General features: G+C 35.6%; 1 long non-coding RNA gene across 2 annotated transcripts; it reads left to right on the top strand.

Moving 5' to 3' along the window:
• Nucleotides 1-11111: 11111 nt before the first annotated feature.
• Nucleotides 11112-16241, top strand: LOC144291043 (uncharacterized). Of its 2 annotated transcripts, XR_013358476.1 has the most exons (4): nucleotides 11112-11234; nucleotides 12301-12425; nucleotides 15051-15161; nucleotides 16056-16241. It is a non-coding gene; the product is annotated as an uncharacterized LOC144291043 (long non-coding RNA). The 2 variants fall into 2 exon arrangements; XR_013358477.1 differs by lacking the exon at nucleotides 15051-15161.
• The last annotated feature ends 2111 nt before the right edge of the window (nucleotides 16242-18352 follow it).

The raw sequence follows: 18352 nt of genomic DNA, 5'->3' as shown, positions 1-18352 counted from the left end.
ACAAATTACTATGTTAGAGATAAGCACTGATTTCTCTGAGGCCATGGATAATTTTAGTTATCGTCCTATGTACATATGATCATGGAAGCTACTGACAAACATGGGGCTAAAATACAGTAATAGTTGGGGATCAGAATGAGAAGATGTGATGAAAGGAAAGTGGTGATAATATGTGAACACCTTTATACCCCAGAGTAAGTGTTGGTCACTCTATAGAAGAAGGCAATGATAATCTAGAAGACATTTTTAAATGAATATTCTATTAAAAGAATTTCTGGGGCTCCTGGGTGGCTCAGTTGGTTAAGCACTGCCTTTGACTCAGGTCATGATCCTAGGATCCTGGTATCTAGCCCTGCATCAAGCTCCCTGTTCGGTGGGGAGCCCGCTTCTCTCTTTCCTTCTCATTCTCGGTCTCTCTATCTCTGTCTCTCTCTCAAATAAATAAATAAAATCTTAAAAAAAATTGTCTCCAAAAATGTAAATTAGCATATATCACCTTTCAACAATTTCCTCAACTAAGGGTTAACCAAATGTGAGACATTCAAAAAAGGTCATTAGTGTGATAACATATTTTTAGCCTTCTGAATAAGACCAGATGTAATTTGCTAGAACTAAGTGAATTGATAGAATAAACCAATATTCAGAAGAAGTCTTCTTCTATAAATTGTTTAGACTGATTGAGTTGCTGGTGGATTAATTTTACTTTAAGTCAGGATTGAGTGATGGACAGGAAATTGATCAGATTCAACAGGCATAAATTGTAATTGGACTAGTGAAGTATACCACAATAAAAAAATAGAAATATACTTGTACACATATCCTACATACATAGACACAAATATCCATATGTATGGATAAAAGAAGAGTCTATTAAACTCACTTCAAGGAGACATATAATTATGAATTACACACTTTGAAATGATCTTTGAGCCCTATTTTTTTGGTGTGCAACAGGTGAAATCAGTATTATTCTTAAAATGCATGTTTCTTCTTCCCCCCAAAACAATATGTTAAAAACATAATAGCAAATTGTCTGATCCAAGATGCCAAGTTGCAGTTAGGAAAGAGAGAAGTAGGAAAGGACAATTAGGGGCAAACCAGTAATAAAATAATGCATTTTCCCCATTAAAAACATGTGGTAGATTTTCCCTGATTAAGATTTAAAAAAAAAAAAAATAGATGACTTTGAGGCAATGGACAGGATTTGAAAGCCATCTTATCTGTAAATATAGTTCCATTAAGAAACATCTAAAAAACAGACTTAAGGACAGCAAAAACTAATAGGCACAAAAACCTCACCATGTCCAGGTTTTATATATTTACCGTGCTGCCTGTACTTTGCAGCCATTGAAATTTTACCACTTTTAAAATAAATGATATAATAAGGTAGCATGAATTAAAATAGTCTTTAGTAGACTTCTATCAATAAAAGTTACCTGCCTTACATAACTAATTCACTGTAATTAAAATATTAACAGAAGTCTTATTGATGGAATAGTACTAGTTACTTCTTAGAAAGAGGGAGGGGAAAAGAGAACAGCCCCTGGCTTCGAGAAACTGGCCTGACACTCATAGCTAAGCCATGTCACTGTCTCATTATCATAAGCAATCTTGCAGAATACCAACTTCAGGCAAGGGTACTCTGAGATTATGATAAAATAAGAGAAAGCAAGTCTACTTTATTTTTTCTAGGTACACACAAAACAGCTCACTGTGCCATCAGCAAAATAGCAAACACCACTTCTCTTGGTCAAAATAAATGACTATTGCTTCTTTACCAACTAGGCTTTATTCTGCTTCAGATCTCCCACCCTATATGAGATTTACTAAGATACTCAATCATAGAGTTGTTCCTACTTTTTTTTAACAGCATCCAATCTAGAGCAAACTTCTGCTTCTTTATACCTTTCCCCAAATCACCCATGAAAACTCAAATCCTGTATGAGGTTTTTGCTAACATCCTCTTGGATACACAAGAGGTTGTGGTTCCCCATGTTGAGTATTCATGGTCTTTGCCTATAAAACATTGACACTTTAATAGAAGTTACATATTCTGTAGTTAAAAGTTTACTATTAACTTTTGGTGGCAAACAGTAAAATATTAAGTTAGTTAATATTAATAATCACTGATGTTTAAAATGGTGTATGAATTCCTTCATTTATTCATTTACTGAACATCTTTTTTTTTATTTAACCCTTCTTATCTACCAGGATTTTAAGGAAGTGTGTGTGTGTGTGTGTGTGTGTGTGTGTGTAAAATGGTGAACAAATCAGACTTATTTCCATTCAGTTGTGGTTAATATTCTAATAGCGACGATATACAAACCTTGACTACTTACTTCTCTGGTCATACCATAGATGGTGTTGGACATCAGTACCTGCAAGATAGATTCCCCAAGTCTCAATTTCAATAGTAGGTTCAAACCCCTAGAAATTATTATTATGGATTATTTTGTCTAGTCTCTTGGCTTGTGCAAGTGCACAGTGCATCAGGACATCAGGAATTACAATCTATTTATGTGTATCATTTTTCAGTCCATCATTAGCTCCATTGCTTCACTTCTGCCTTCATGCAGCTTAAATTCCATGGTCTATCATTTTCAGTTTGCATTTTGTTCTCTTGAATTTCGTTGTACTCATTTTGAGCAAGAGGGGAAGCCTGGGTAAAACAGTCCTTCTGCTCTCTTTGGTCATAGCTAAAGGTATCTGGAGAAAATAAAGAAGACAAATATGGATACAGTTTCCAGTTAAATCAATGACCAGTGTCATTAGGCAGGCCCTGAGGTTTTTCATCATCCTCTCACATTCCATGTTCCATCACTCTTCCTCTTCTCTAGATACTCATTTGTATCTTCTAACGTCCCCTCCAACCTCCAATACAGTTGCCTTCCCTTTTACTCTGAATTGATGGCATTGTGTCCTTAGTCACTGATAGAATGGAATAAGAAGACAAGTTCCAGCAGCAACCTGACCACCTCTGAACATCTGTCTGGATCTGTGTGCATATTCTCTGAGTTGCCTATTATTATGGATGGACTGTCTAGACACCTCTCATAGGTGAAACACTCAAATGGTTCATTGGAAATCATCCTACTTGCTCCTAAAGTGATTATTCCAGCATTTGCACCTTTCATACTCTGCTTCATCAACTTTTTGCTCTCTATCAGATCAACCTGCAGCATTCAACCACTCATTCATTTACCCAACCTTAAAAACAAAAACAAGTGAAATATTTTCAGATCCCACTCCTTTACCATCTGCCTCTTTACTTCTCTACTGTAAAACTCCTCGACACACTCTTCTAACACTAGATGCCTCCAATTCTGTTCACCTCCATTCTAGTTTGAACATAAACTAGTCAGGTTTTCTCCTGGACTACTTTATTATGTCTTCTCTTTTCAAGGTAATCATTATTTTCATGTTGCTGAATCCAGGGATATGACTTCCTAATAAACTTTCTTTAAGACATCAGGTTAACTTCTCTTTTTCTAATCTCAAGGACTGTTCTCACAGGACCAAAGTCTAAGTGCAGTTGTACTCTATGTCACAGTTCCAAGAACCATTTCCTGTTTTCATTCACTCCCATATTGTTCAACTCCCATGATTTTAAACTCTTTATATAACCCTAATTACATATAATTTTTTATCTCTAGGACCAGACCTTTCTCCAGAATCTGATTAATTTATCCCATTATTTGTTCAATGTCTTTTCTTGATTATCTAATAGTTATTTCATACTTAAGATGTTATACGTGAATTGCTGACATTTAATTCAAGCACATAGCAAATGTCCTAGCCAAGGGTGAAAAAAAATCTACAGGGCAGCCTTTGGTGGCTCAGCGGTTTAGCGCCACCTTCAGTCCAGGGAGTGATCCTGGAGACCCGGGATGGAGTCCCACATGGGGCTCCCTGCATGGAGCCTGCTTCTCCCTCTGCCTGTGTCTCTGCCTCTCTCTTTCTCTGTGTCTCTCATAAAAAAATAAAATCTAAAAAACAAACAAACAAACAAACAATCAAAAAACTACAATGGATGATAGAGACAAAAAAGATTAATACCAGTATGGCTTTAGTATGAGTGGAAGCAGAAGACATTCTACATAGCTTGTTTTACTAATGGCTCAATTTCATTCATTTTTTGAGCTTGTGGCTCCCAGTTATCTTGAGGCATCCGTAACAGGTTACTCTCCAGATGGAGCACAAGAGGATAGGTCTGTATGGTCCGAGGAGTGAACTGTAACAGACTATTTTCCACCCTGTATCCCATAGGCTTATCTGTGTTCACCTGTAGTTGTAAATAAAGTAAGTTTTCAGTATATGTCACTTATCTCTTTGAAGAACCTGTGTCTCTCTTTTTTTCTGTCAGAGAGCATTTTCTAACACAGTGTTAACTTGGACAGCTGCATTCACATCAAATCCTTGAATATGGAAGGCTTCCTTTCACCAATCAAGGATGGAAATTATTAGAGTGTGCCGTAGCCTTCTCTCCATTGAATGGAATGAATCTGCGAGATGTCTCACGTAGTTTTTCACATACTCTACCCATTTCTCCTTGTTTGTTTTCCATGGTCATCTTCCAGATAAACTACTTGCATACAAGTTTTTGATTCAGGTCCTGCTATGGAGGAAAATCTAAACTAGGCTAAGGTTTCAGTAAAAGTCTGGGGAAAAAAAAGAGAGAGAGAGAGAGAGAGAGAGAGAGATACTTATCAGTTATGTGAAGGACAGCAAGGAATCTGCAGGTTAAAGAATAGGAGGTAAGATATTGTAGATAAAATAAAAAATAAAGTAAATTACAGAGCTGTTAAAAAATAAATTATAGAACTGTTAAAAAAAGAAAAAGTGTCCCAGGAACTGACAGATGATAAGTGTGACTTTATTGTAGTGATTGAGGGGGAGAATGACAGATGCTTTTAGAGAATTAGGCAGAGACCATAGTAACTGTTTTGGTTTTGGAATTAAGTTGATGGAATTAAGTTGATCAGGAAAGCATTGTAGACTTATAAGCATAGGTTGCAGATAAGAAACTACATTCTGCTGTTTTACTGCAATAGGCCAGGAGGGGTTGGAATGGTGGTATATCCAAAGGGAGGAACCAAGGTGTTAAAGAGCCTAGAAAGGTACAAAAAACCATTGTAAGCTTGAATTAGTAGCACTTGGTTTTGGAGTTAACATAGCTTTTGGAGAATAAAATGATGTTCTAGAAGAGGAGGTGAAAAACAGGTATGTGTCAATATACAAATAATGGGAGTAAATATTGGCCAGTCTCTGGGAAGTGATATTTAACAATATATTTAACATTAAAATTCACAAAGGCTTTGACCTGATAATATGCTGAATAATTTACATATGTATCACTTATATATTTATATATTGATATGTATTTTATGAATATATAACGTATTTGTATCATATATTTATACATAAGTGCAACTTTAGTATTTATACATATATTGCTTGCTAGCTTATGAAATGATGCATGTACAAGGATATTCACTGGAGAGTTTTAAAGAGTGTTAAGAATAGAAACAACCAACATGTTCAAACTCCTATAGATTATGGTGCTTTTAAAAAATGGGATCTTCTTTAGTCATTACAAGAAAAAGAAAACAGATATCTACTGATTTGTAAGACTTCTTAAGGTATTCCTGAAAAAAACCAAGGGGCAGAGGATTTATGTGGCTGCTGTCATTTATAGGATACCCCATATTACATTAAAACGTAAAATACAAACTTAAATGTGTTACTATTTAATTTCACACATATTTCCTGAGTTTATTTATGAGAAGAATTCTGGAATCAAGGAATAGAGCAGTTAAAAGTATACTAAGTCTATTATCTTTCAATTAATATTAAGTTTATAGGTGTCAAGAGCATTGAGTCTTGACTCCACTTCTCTTTTAACTTTAGACTGACTTGGAAAGTGATCAGGTCCACAGAATTTTGACTCTATATCCCATCTTTATGCTGTTTACCTATGGGATTTTGTTGATTCCTCTGCCTTCATGCTCTTAGGTCCTTTTAATTTGTAGTTCCTGTCAGCCATGATGATACCCCTTGACAATATTCACATGGCACGTTTGGGCACATTTTAATTCTGCTGCTGCAAAGTCTCCAAATAAGTGGGAGTTATTAAAATATAATTTTTTTCACAAAGCACAATGATTATTTTAAATATTGATAGGAACAGGAGAGAAGTAGATACAGAAATATTATTTCCCCCTAAATTCTTAATTAATGTTCTTGAGTCTGAAGATGACCTCACAAATACTGCAAATTCAGATAATGTGTATCTAGTGAGTTACGCTAAAGTAGGTGTTGACTATTGAACATAAATTGTCACCTGTTTCATGCAAACAGATCAAAGTATTGCCTTCATGGAGTAAGGTGTAGTGAGTCTCAAAACACAAGTAGAATTAAATGAGGACAGATGGGAAAGGCTAAACTTTTCAGGAAATTCTTGAATGTGTGTTTGTTAAGGCAAACTTGCACAAGCTGAATTTCAAAAATATGTTTTGTAAATCGGGTTTATTCAGTATTTAGATGAAATTGAATTGAAAAGCTAGAACATGGGGTACCAGGTGGCTCAGTGGTTGAGCATCTGCCTTTGGCTCAGGTCATGATCCCAGGATCATGGGATCAAGTCCCAGGGCAGGAGCCTGCTTCTCCCTCTGCCTATGACTTTGTCTCTCTCTCTGTGTCTCTCATGAATAAATAAATAAAATCTTTTTTTAGAAAAAGAAAAGCTAGAACATCATCAAAACTAAAATAATGCCTATGTTTATAATCATTTACAATATTTTAGAATCTTGAAGTTTTCCAGTTATCAGGACCTAAGGGATCCTACCTAAATATAGTTGCCTCATATGTATGAGTCATATACATAAAGAAGTTTGAGTTACTACATCTCAGCCAAGTATTTTTAGGGAGGTACAGGTTTTTCTCCTCTCCTCTTTAATATTAAAGTCTTGATATGTCTCTCCTATTTCTCTTACTCCCATAATTGCTGTGAACCTTATCAACAAATAATTGTTTACCTATTTTTTAAGACTTTTATAAATAGGGGCACCTACGTGAAGCGTCTGCCTTCAGCTCAGGTCATGATCCTAGGGTCCTGGGATGGAGCCCTGTTGTCAGACTCCTTGCTCATCAGGGAGTCTGCTTTTCCCTTTCCCTCTGCATCACATCTCTCCCCAGCCTGTGTGCTCTTTTCTTTCTCTCTCTCAAATAAATAAATAAAATCTTTAAAAAAGAAAAATAATAAGATATGAGCATTTTTTCATGTCTGTGGGCCATCTCTATGTCTTTTTTGGAAAAATATCTATTCATGTCTTCTACCCATTTTTTAAATTGGATTATGTATTTTTGGGGTTTTAATTAAGGTGTGCATTTGTTGTGTTAAGTATGGGGTATTGTAGGGAAGTTTTGAATCACTAAATTATACACCTGAAATTAGAATTATGCTGTATGTTAATTAACTGGAATTTAAATAAAAACTTTTACAATAATTTAAATAAGAAGGAAAAAATGAAATTCTATGTTTCACAGCAACTTTTATTTTTTATTTTTTTAAAGATTTTATTTATTTATTCATGAGAGATACAGAGAGACAAAGAGGCAGAGACATAGATAGAAGGAGAAGCAGGCTCCATGCAGGGAGCCCAATGCAGGACTCAATCCCAGGACTCCAGGATCACACCCTGGGCTGAAGGCAGACACTCAACTGCTAAGCCACACAGGCGTCCCCACAGCAACTTTTAAAAGAGACTTTCTTCAATTAAATTTAGGGAAACAAACATGTTTTCTGCATCATACTTGGGTATGTGAATTGCTGAAATATTTTGGAAAATAAACTAGAAATTTCTATGAAAATTTAAAAAACACATAACCTTGCATTACAAACTCTTTCAATAGAAATAAATTCAGTAGAAATAAATTCATTAAGAAATGAATATATGGATGATTATTTTGATTACAACACGGATTATAATAGTATGAAATTTTAAGAATTTGAATATCAATATAGGAATGGCTGAATAAAGTGAAGTTTATTTATACCTCAGTATATATTAATTAATTAAAAAGAGTGAATCAGATGCACATCTTTTGACCTGATGCTTTTTGACTTGAAGGGAAAATTATTATACAAAATTTTAGGTGATGATAGTGTTGAGGATGTATATATAATGATCCTGATGTTGTAGGAATAAATGACAATATAGTATTTCAGTGATTCAAAATCACATTTTTTTTTTTACATTTTAGTATCATAGGCATTTATCATGATTGATGGGAAAGCATTATGTTAAAGCTTAATTTTTTTCCCTGCATTAAATTAAAAAGGAAATCTCCTATAATCATTATCTTCTTAAATCCAGTGACATATGGCATTAATAACTAACATTTCTTGAATAGTCACATGTATAATTCCATTTGTAGGACATTCTTGCAAAATCACATATGGAGACAAAAACAGATCAATGGTTATCAGAGGTTTCGGGCAGGGGGAGGGTTAGATACTAAGGGACATAAGGGGTATTTTGGGGGTTTACAAAACTATCTTAGATCTTGATTGTGGTGGTAGTTTCCACCCATAAACATTTTTCAAGCCTTGTAAGACACTACAGTAAAAAGGGTGATTTTATTGCATGTAAATATACCTTAATTTTACAATGCCAAAGGTCTTAAGTAGTAAGTGGAAGGCCAAAAACATACCTGCATTCTCAATAATGATTATATACTTATTTTAAAAGAAACATATAATGTGCTTGCACATGATTTGCAGTTTCTATAAGCCCAAACTGTGTGTACATATCTACAACCAGCTCTTACTATCAATTACCTTTGAGAAGCAGAAAGTGGAGAATAAAGAATTTGTAGGGATCCCTGGGTGGCGCAGCGGTTTGGCGCCTGCCTTTGGCCCAGGGCGCGATCCTGGAGACCCGGAATCGAGTCCCACGTCGGGCTCCCAGTGCATGGAGCCTGCTTCTCCCTCTGCCTGTGTCTCTGCCTCTGTCTCTCTCTCTCCCTGTGTGGCTATCATAGATAAATAAAAATTAAAAAAAAAAAAAAAAAAAAAGATTAAAAAAAAAAAAAAAGAATTTGTAGACGAAACTGGCAAGTGTGTGTGTGTGTGTGTGTGTGTGTGAGAGAGAGAGAGAGAGAGAGCGAGAGCGAGAGAGATTGAGAGAGAGGTGGAGGGAAAGAAAGAGATGTGTGTTCATTCATTTTTTATTGAATGCTTATTAAACATTTGAAATATTTGAAGATACCTTTACCTCCCCAGCCAAATTGGAATCTCAGTGATCACTGAAATTTTTGTCTGCTCTGTTCACTGATTACTAGCTTATAAGATGGTGCCTGGTACAGAGAATATGCTTAATGGAATGACAAATTAACATAAAATTTTAAGCCTTTGTTTCATGTGTGATAAGATATACTGCTTATTTGTAGAGCCTTTACCTCTAACAAATAGTATATTATGTCTGGTTCTTTTTAGCTAGATAAAACTGGAAGTGTAATATAAACTGATTTGAATATTGTTGGTTAGGAAGAAAAATGTATTTTCTCACAGACATGGCTTTTAGCCCTGGCTCACCCCTCACTAGATAAGTGCCTCTAGAAATATCTGAGTACTTTTAGTCTCTCTCTCTGTCTCTTTTTTTTTTTTCCACATAGGTTTATCTATCTGTTAAGAGTAAATATTTGACTGTCATAAAGATAATTTTAAAATTTATAACATCTTCAGTTTATCAGAGTACAGCTAAATTTTAGTATCTCATATTCTATTTATATGGAAATACATATTTTTTATTTAAGTTTAATTTAATTAACATATACTGTATTATTAGTTTCAGGGGTAGAATTTAGTGATTCATCAGTTGCATAGAATACCCAGTGCTCATTACTTCAAGTGCCCTCCTTAATACCCATCTCCCACCCAACCTCCTCCCCTCATCAACCTTCAGTTTGTATATATTTTGGAGGTGATTTACATGTAGTCTACATATAACTCCTCATAAAAGCTGAAGAAAATAAATAAACTTAATCTATCCACTTTTTTAATTGTTCTTTTTTTCTTCTTAGTTGCCTTTCTTCTTTATTCCTCCTTTTCTTTCCCTCCTTTCTCTTTCATTCAGCTGAGCTCCAAGTATAGTGTCCAATACGCGGCATACTTTATTGAACAAATTAAACAAAGTCCTCACCCTTACAGAGTTGAAGATCAAGTAGATTTATTCAGTTATCTATTCAACAAATATTGATTTAATGCCTACTGTATGCTAGACATAACACTGGGTGTTAGAAGTTTGCCTGCAATAAACAAGAATGAATGACAGCGCCTCTGCCCTTTCTAGGTTTACATCTCCGTGTGGCAGTGAATACAGCACACGGAGAAAACAAACAATGAAACACATCCATGTATATTTCCAAACTGTGATGAATGACTAAGAAGGGGAAATGCAGGAAACTGTGAGTTATTAAGTACCAAGTATCATTTAATTTTGAGGAACTTTAGATGGTGTTAGTACATGTGACTACTTTCTTTTTTTTAGAAATGAGATGATAGTGATAATTTTTAATGTAGATACTCCTTCAATTCAAAGAATGGATTAATTTAATTTTAATCCTAAAACTGTCTAGCATAGCATAACTAGGGGCTCATTAAGGCAGCTAACAAATGATCTGGAGATAATAACAATATTATATATCAACAAGGTCTGTTATGCTTTTCATTATTATGACTGTAATATCATTTAAATTTCCCAACAGGGTCAGGGTTATTAGAAGACAGATGTTAGGTTCCTTTCTTTCTTTCTTTTTTTTTTTTTTTTTTTAGCCCTGGTGTTATGTGAGGCTAAGACAATACACATAGACATTTTCAGAAAGTGATATAAGCAAATTTAATCAGAAATTATCTTGAAAATTATAATCATCGCATATTCTAGATCATTAGTTGATATTCTCTTACCTAGATCACTAAGGATAACAGTAGCTAAGCACTTTTTTTTCTATTTCAGTTAATCAAGGCTTATTTTTATCTGACCATTGGTAAAGAAAACCAGGACTGGACAGTAGTTAATAAGTAAAAGCAGATTTTATTCAGAAAGTGTTGTGGTGAGGAAACGGAGACCTCAGAATAGAACTGGGCTCGATCCTGAATACAAGAAGGGATGGACACTTACAGCCAAAGAGAGAGGGGATCTGTGGATGGAAATTTTGCAGAGGAGATGCCATGGGTAGGGGGATTTCTTGCTAAACTGACCTTGCAAGATTCCAGATGAAGGCAGGCCAGGGCGATCCTCTATCACACAGGGTATGAGCAGTTTGAGGGTTATTAGATATCAAGGGTGGGGGTTTCTCTCTAAACTGACTTAGTAAGATTTTTGCTGATACTGGGTAATGTAGGCTGAGCTTGAAACCCGGGTTTTCCTGAGTAGGAGAAACCCAGTTCTTCCCTCCTATTTCATTCTGTGTTATGTGTCTCCTTTACACACCCACTCAAAACACTTCGTTTCTCACACTTCTGGTCACCAAATGCAGGAAAAATTTCCCCACAACAAGCAGTTCTATGTAACACCACCTGGATTTCCTATAATTTCATTTAATTCTGATACTGCCTTCCTAAAGATAGTGTCAGATCCCACAGCTGAAGGGCCCAGCCCTACAGGCCTGCTCTCATCCCATTTCAGATGCCGGTTGCACTAATAGGTTCCTAGGTTACACAACTACCATCTGATTTGGTTACAAATCAGAAGTTCCCCTCCTCAGGTTTGACGAATTTGTTAGATCATGTCACAGAACTCAGGGAAACACTTAAATTTACCAATTTATCAAAGGATATGATAAAGGATACAGATGAACAGCCAGATGAAGAGATTCTTAGAGTGAAGGCTGGAGGGTCTTAGGACATAGGAACTTCGGTCCCCATGGTAGTTGGAATTTATCACCTCCAGGTGTCCATATGCTTGTTAACCTGGAAGCTCTCCTAACTTTTTACTGTTGGATTTTTATGGAGGCTTGGCCGTATAGGCATGATAGATTATTAACTCCATTTGCAGCCCTCTCCCTTCTCAAGAGAAAGGGCAGAGGGTGGCATGCTGAAAATTTCAAACATCTAATCAAGGCTTATTTTTTTCTGGTGACCAGCCCTCATCCTAGGACCCATCCAGGAGCCCACCCAAATTTGCCTCATTAGAACAAAAGATACTCCTATCACCCAAGAGATTGCAAGGGTTTCAGGAACCCTGTACCAGGAACTAGGAGCAGAGACCAATTTATATATTTTTCCCTCATTTCACACAGGCCAGCAGAGCTGCTACTGAAGCCCAAGGCTGAGGCCTAATTGAGAAGAGTGCTTGGAGGAGTTTGACTGAAGTTTGGTCAGAGAGAACACCTTTGTCACTATCTTCCTGGATCCCATGGCAATGGTTAGTCAAATGCCTCCTGGGATAGGGATGGGCTACATAGTATTTGCACACAAAAAAAGTGAAATGTGATATTATCCCTTATTTAAACCTAGTAATTGTTCAGAGTAGGGAGGGTATGCTCTGTGATAAGTGTAGGAGCTGCTGTATTATCTCTAAATCTCCTTACCATTTCTTAAGAAAGATAATGTCCATGGGAAAGGTTTAACAAAAAGAGCACAGGCTGGCAGTTTTCAGAAATCAGGGCTACAGAGAAATGTTTGAAAGAATGAACACGTTAACGACAAAGTAGAAGACATTTTCACTAGTTTATGGTAGAACCTTATTAAGCAGTTCTTGATTTAATGTTAGAAGGAAAAGAAAATAAATTACTAATATCCTGGGTGAACCCAGAAGGCCTTCCTTCTAGGGATTGAAGAAACAAAGTCAGGAACATAAAGTGCCTTTATTTCATCACCAACAGCCATCCCGTGAAGTGTCCACATTTGGTGTTCACATTTATGCACAGGGGAAATAGATTTCAGTCAAAGCAGCGTTCCTTTTCACCTTCCTTTTCTTGTACCTTAGGTGTTACTACTAATATGATTACTGTGGCCTACATATGTAAATGTTTCTCTTTAAAAAAGAAACCAACGTCAAACTCCTGCAGATTTACTTTTGTATATGGTCACCATTGTCTCGACTAAGACTTTAAAATATTGAAAAGTTATTTTTCTCCCTGTAAGTTCCATTTTAAATAAAGTCCTTGATACTAACTAATGGTCTCATCTCATGGTACATGCACCAGATTTTTCTTGAGTATCCTTTTCCTCTGATTACTTGTTTTAAAATTTCTAGTTTTCTAGCAGATCTCAAAAAGAGTCAAGAGAGAAAGATAAAAATATTATCAATGACATTGCAATTAGAAGGTGTAGTTGCAAATGATCTTTGTTTCTCTTAAAACTAAATTCATGAAGAAGGAGACCATTTCTTTTATTCGAATGACAAAGTATATTTCCAAGAGAATCTATAGCCCCACAATATAAATCTAATTTCAGATGGTGTAAGTTTCAGATGATATCAGTTTTTGAGAGAGAAAAAGTAGGGGTATTTTTATATTGTTTGTTTAGCTGAGAGGCATTATTTCCAAACTGTTAATTCAAATATCTTATTTATAATTCAAAGGAAAAAGTTATAATCTCATAGATGTGAATTATTTATCAAATATTGTGTTTGGTAGCCTGGTTGCATATTAAAACAACGGAAAATGTATATTATATAAATTATCCTGATACCTCAGAAGTAAAATTTATAAAATGAAATGGATAATAAGACACTATTGTTTTGGAAAAGAGCTTCATAGCACAGCCATCCTGAAGTCTTGTTACGGGATTAATTAGAAATAATGAGCTTTGTGTGGAAACTTTTTTTATTGCATCTCAAAGGGATTGTAAATAATAGAAATCTGAAGAGCTAATAAGAAATGACAAATGTATTATATTATATAGAGAAACACGAAAAGAACAGGCTTTTTTCTCCCCCCAATTATGTACCAGTACTGAAAGGAAAGAGAAGGTATTGTCACAAATTCTCTTTCAGTTATAATAATATAAAACACAACATTTTAGCTAGTTAATTGCTGTCATGTCCTAGTGTAAAGAGAAATTGTTTAACATAAAGCGACGAGGTCTTTCCACAAAACAACAAAATTCTTGCTGAAATACTAGGCCACCTCTTATTAACTCACTTTTACAAGTGTGATTCTTAAAGACAGAGAAGTAATTTCACAAATACATCAATGCCAAGAGGTCAAGTTTTGAAGGTTCCAATTATAAGAGATGACTGTTAAAATAATCAAAGGTGAGGGAAAATAATGGAGTCTGTTTTTATGGAAGTAAATTTTCAACGAAAGATACATGTTCTTCTTGCTTGTAGGAAATAAGAGCAATCTCTTTCACCCACATTCTACAGTAATCAGGCAATGAAACCTGTAGATGCATGCAAATTTCCTCCTCCCTAGACTAATCTCTGCTCTCCAATCATATACCAATTTCCTGTCACAAAGATGATTCAGAAAAGCTGAGGATAAAACACAATTTGAAATAATAAATCTTTCTTATTTACCCATCACCACCATAATAACAGATATCACAGAATGCAGGGGAAAAATGCTTAAGATAGCAACTCCTCAAACAAAGGCTTGTTGACAAACATCTTTAGGATATTTAGAGGGAAACAAAAAGTTAAATTGTCAAAAATAACTTAAGGAAGCTGGTTTAATTAAGCAGAGAAAAGCTCTTTGGGATTTCTCGGATTCTTTGATATGCAAAATTATAAAATTCCATAAGTATAGTGGACACTATATTCTAATCTTTTGATATTCTAATATAAGCACATGATAAACAAAAAGGCCTCTTATATGTCCTCGAAGAATATTCTATTTTATCATTATTTAATCCACCCTCAAGATTCTTGAAAACACATTTAAATGGAATATCTAGGCTCCTCATGCTAGAGCACTCATTAAAATATTTATTCCCTCATTCAATATATACCTGTAGATCATGTATAATATATGAAGCCCCACGTAGACTTACTCACTCACCAGGATAATGGCCTTGCGTAAGAAAATGTGCTCTCTGCTTTTAGAAAGCAAACATTCTAATGAAGACAGACAGTAAACAAGAAAAGAATACATAAACAAGATAATCTCAGATTGTGAAAGAAATGAGAAAGACGTTTGCTGAGTGGAAATTGAAGGTCAGTGGGGAGGGGATTCTGGTAAAGGCACTGCTTGGGAGAGACACCTCTCTGAGGAGTGAAGGATGAAACACATTTTGGTCTGAGGGCTTCAGTATACATGCCAGTGGCGTTGGAAGTTTGCACCCATTGACATGTGCAGGTGTCACGCTTTTGCATTGCCAGCACCTAGTCCATTATCGAAGGATTTAACAAAACCTGGCTGCTAATAAGCAGAGACAAGTAGAAGAACTGTGTACTTTTAACACAGCCCGGAGAACAAAAACAACCAGTTGTTTGCACTCCGTGAATCCAATCAAATGAACTCTGAAGTCCAAGTTGCCTCCTTACAGAATCCACTCTTTCTTCTTCTTTTTTTTTAATTAGTTAAGAGCATGTCCATTTAAAACTCACACATATATAAAATACTGATGAAATTTCACTTACATTCCTATGGCCTTAAAGTTGCACAGTAGAATTGATCTGGCCCACCTCATTTAATGCATGGGAGCCAGGTTTTTCCCAACACGTGGACTCCTGCTCACCTGCCTGGAAAAATACATTGGAGACCTTTTGGAAAAATGCAGATTATAAGTCATTATTCCAGAACTAATTTATCAGATTTTGTGGGGATGAAATGTGAAGAACTGGCATGTTAGCAGGCTCCCCTAGTGGTATTTACTCAGTTTGAGAACCTTTATCCAAAGCTCCATGTATCTGCCATTCTATTTGCTGTCACAGGTGAACCGTGATTTCAGATTAAGATTTTAGGTCATTTGGTTACCTTTCTGCTAAACATAATTAACTGGAAGTGAAATCTGGAGTACTTATTTCTTCACTTGTATGATTTTACTTTTGGTTTTTATTTGTTTATAAAACCTGATTTTAAAGTTGTTTTTTTTTTTTTTTTATAAGCACCTTAATAAAAAAAGACTCCACAGAGATTCCTCACTCCTTCCATCATGCGAGAACATAGTGAATGGGTGCTAGCTATGAACCAGGAAGAAGGCTTTCAACAGAACCCAACAGTGCTGCTGTCTTGATCTTGGACATCCCAGTCTACAGAATTATGATAAATAAATTTTTGCTGTGTATAAGTTACCCAGTCTTTTACGTTTTGTCATAGCAGCCCGAATGGACTAGAACAGATGCACCCCCAGAGATATAGAACAACATATAAGGATATGTAACAATTAAAGCATTGCCAGTCTTCTAGTAAAATTCTGCTCTTTTCACACTGAAGAGAACTTGAAGGCATTGTTTCCTACACCAGTTCCCACTTTTCTATATTTGATAATTGGAGAGAGCGAAAATATCCCAAATGTGATATGGGTGCACAGTCTACGTGTACATGATCCCTGTAAGAATCTTATTCCAATATGTTATTAACTTAGACCAGTGCTATCCATGTGTACTCCACACACTGGTGCTAGTGTGTGAACAGTTACCACCAGGAGGTAAGAAACTTGTGCTAGAAATAGAAATCATCCAATACTTCCTCATCAAGAAAGTCACCCACATCCCCACTTCAAAAAGAAGTCAGTGAAGGGTGCCTGGGTGTCTCAGGTGGTTAAACGTCTGCCTTTAGCTCAGGTCATCATCCTGCAATCCTGGAATAGAGCCCCACTTAAAAGGGCTCCCCATTCAATGGGTAGCATGCTTCTCTCTCTCTCCCTCTGCCTCTCCCCCTGCTTGTGTTCTCTCTGCCTCTGTCTTTCTCTCTCAAATGAATAAATAAATAATATTTTTTAAAAAAGTCAGTGAAGCTAACCAGTGTGGTGTGTTTACTGTCAGAGTTGACTTATAATCCACCTCAAACTTCCTGTCTCCTTAGAGATCAAAGGTAGTTGTAGACCAGCCTCTCAAAGTATCGCTGATTGTGGAGACTCAAATCAGTGGGCAGCATTCATCACACCCCATTGACTTTGGGCACATTTGTGTTCACTTGCACTAAGTGGAAGCATCCAATTTTAGAACTTTTTTATTTCACATTCAATGGAAGATTTCTGGGAAATTCCAAAAAATATGTCTTTTCTATTAAATAGGTTTAGCTCAAAGTTAATTTTTTTTTTTTTGGTGGCTAGCTAATTTGAGTTTGTCATCCTTCATTGTTAAATAAACTATATAAATGCATAAAATGATTTTAAAAGGAAATAGTGACTTTATATTAAATATAACATCCTTTAATTGTTGACTTATAATTAAGAAAACATGAGGGTTAGCTTGTTTTATTTACAGTGATGCTTGTTACTCTCTGCCCATATATCCACAATAGTGTTGTGTTCTTTTTAATAATAGAACAGGGAGAATGGTATTTACCTGGTTGCTGTAGTAAAACAAAACAAACGAAAAACTCATAGTATTAAATGAATGATTTAATTAAAGAGACATTAGCCAACATGAATAGAAAAAGAAAATTGAATGACATCTTCCAATTAGTTTACAAGTTGACTTTTATTAATGAATTTCTTGAAATCTTTAACATGTAGTATACTGTTTAAGAACTACTTAAATTGATTACTATAAAATTTGGATTTGGGACGCCTGGGTGGCTCAGTGGTTGAGTCTGCCTTTGGCTCAGGGATCCACTCAGGGTAGTTCCGGGATCAAGTCCCACAATGGGCTCCCCGCAGGGAGCCTGCTTCTCCCTCTGCCTAATTCTCTGCCTCTCTCTCTGTATCTCTTCCGAATAAATAAATAAAATCTTTTTAAAAATTTGGGTTTAAATCCTGTTTCTGCTGTTTATTTGCTATGTGATCTTAAGCGAGTCATAACTGAGATTACGCATCTCAATTATTTAAAAAAGGAGTAAAATCCCTGATGGGGTCCTTGTGTAATACAAGATATAACAAAATTACTAACTCAGGTTTTGGCACACAATAAGAGATTTAGAAGGTGTCTATGTGTGTCTGTGTCTCATATTATGTATATCATATATATTTGGATATATAAACAGACAATTCATTCAACCAGTCCTTCATAGAACACAGATTTTACTGAGTATTCCAGGAAAGATGCTAGCCACTGAAGATATGGTGAAAAGAACAACATTTTGGTCCTCAAGAAGTCTGAGAGGGTTAGAGTTTATTACTGAAATCCTGTAGTAGAACAATTTAATTTACTAAATTAAAACAAAAATTCTCATAAATCGCTAGACCTGTATATTAGTATCCTTGAAACATGTCAGCGCTACTGAAAGGACTTACTACTGT

Source organism: Canis aureus, chromosome 2 (assembly GCF_053574225.1).
Source record: "Canis aureus isolate CA01 chromosome 2, VMU_Caureus_v.1.0, whole genome shotgun sequence".
Lineage (NCBI taxonomy): Eukaryota > Metazoa > Chordata > Mammalia > Carnivora > Canidae > Canis > Canis aureus.
Note: the sequence above shows the minus strand (reverse complement) of the source record. Positions and strands in the feature narration are given on the sequence as shown.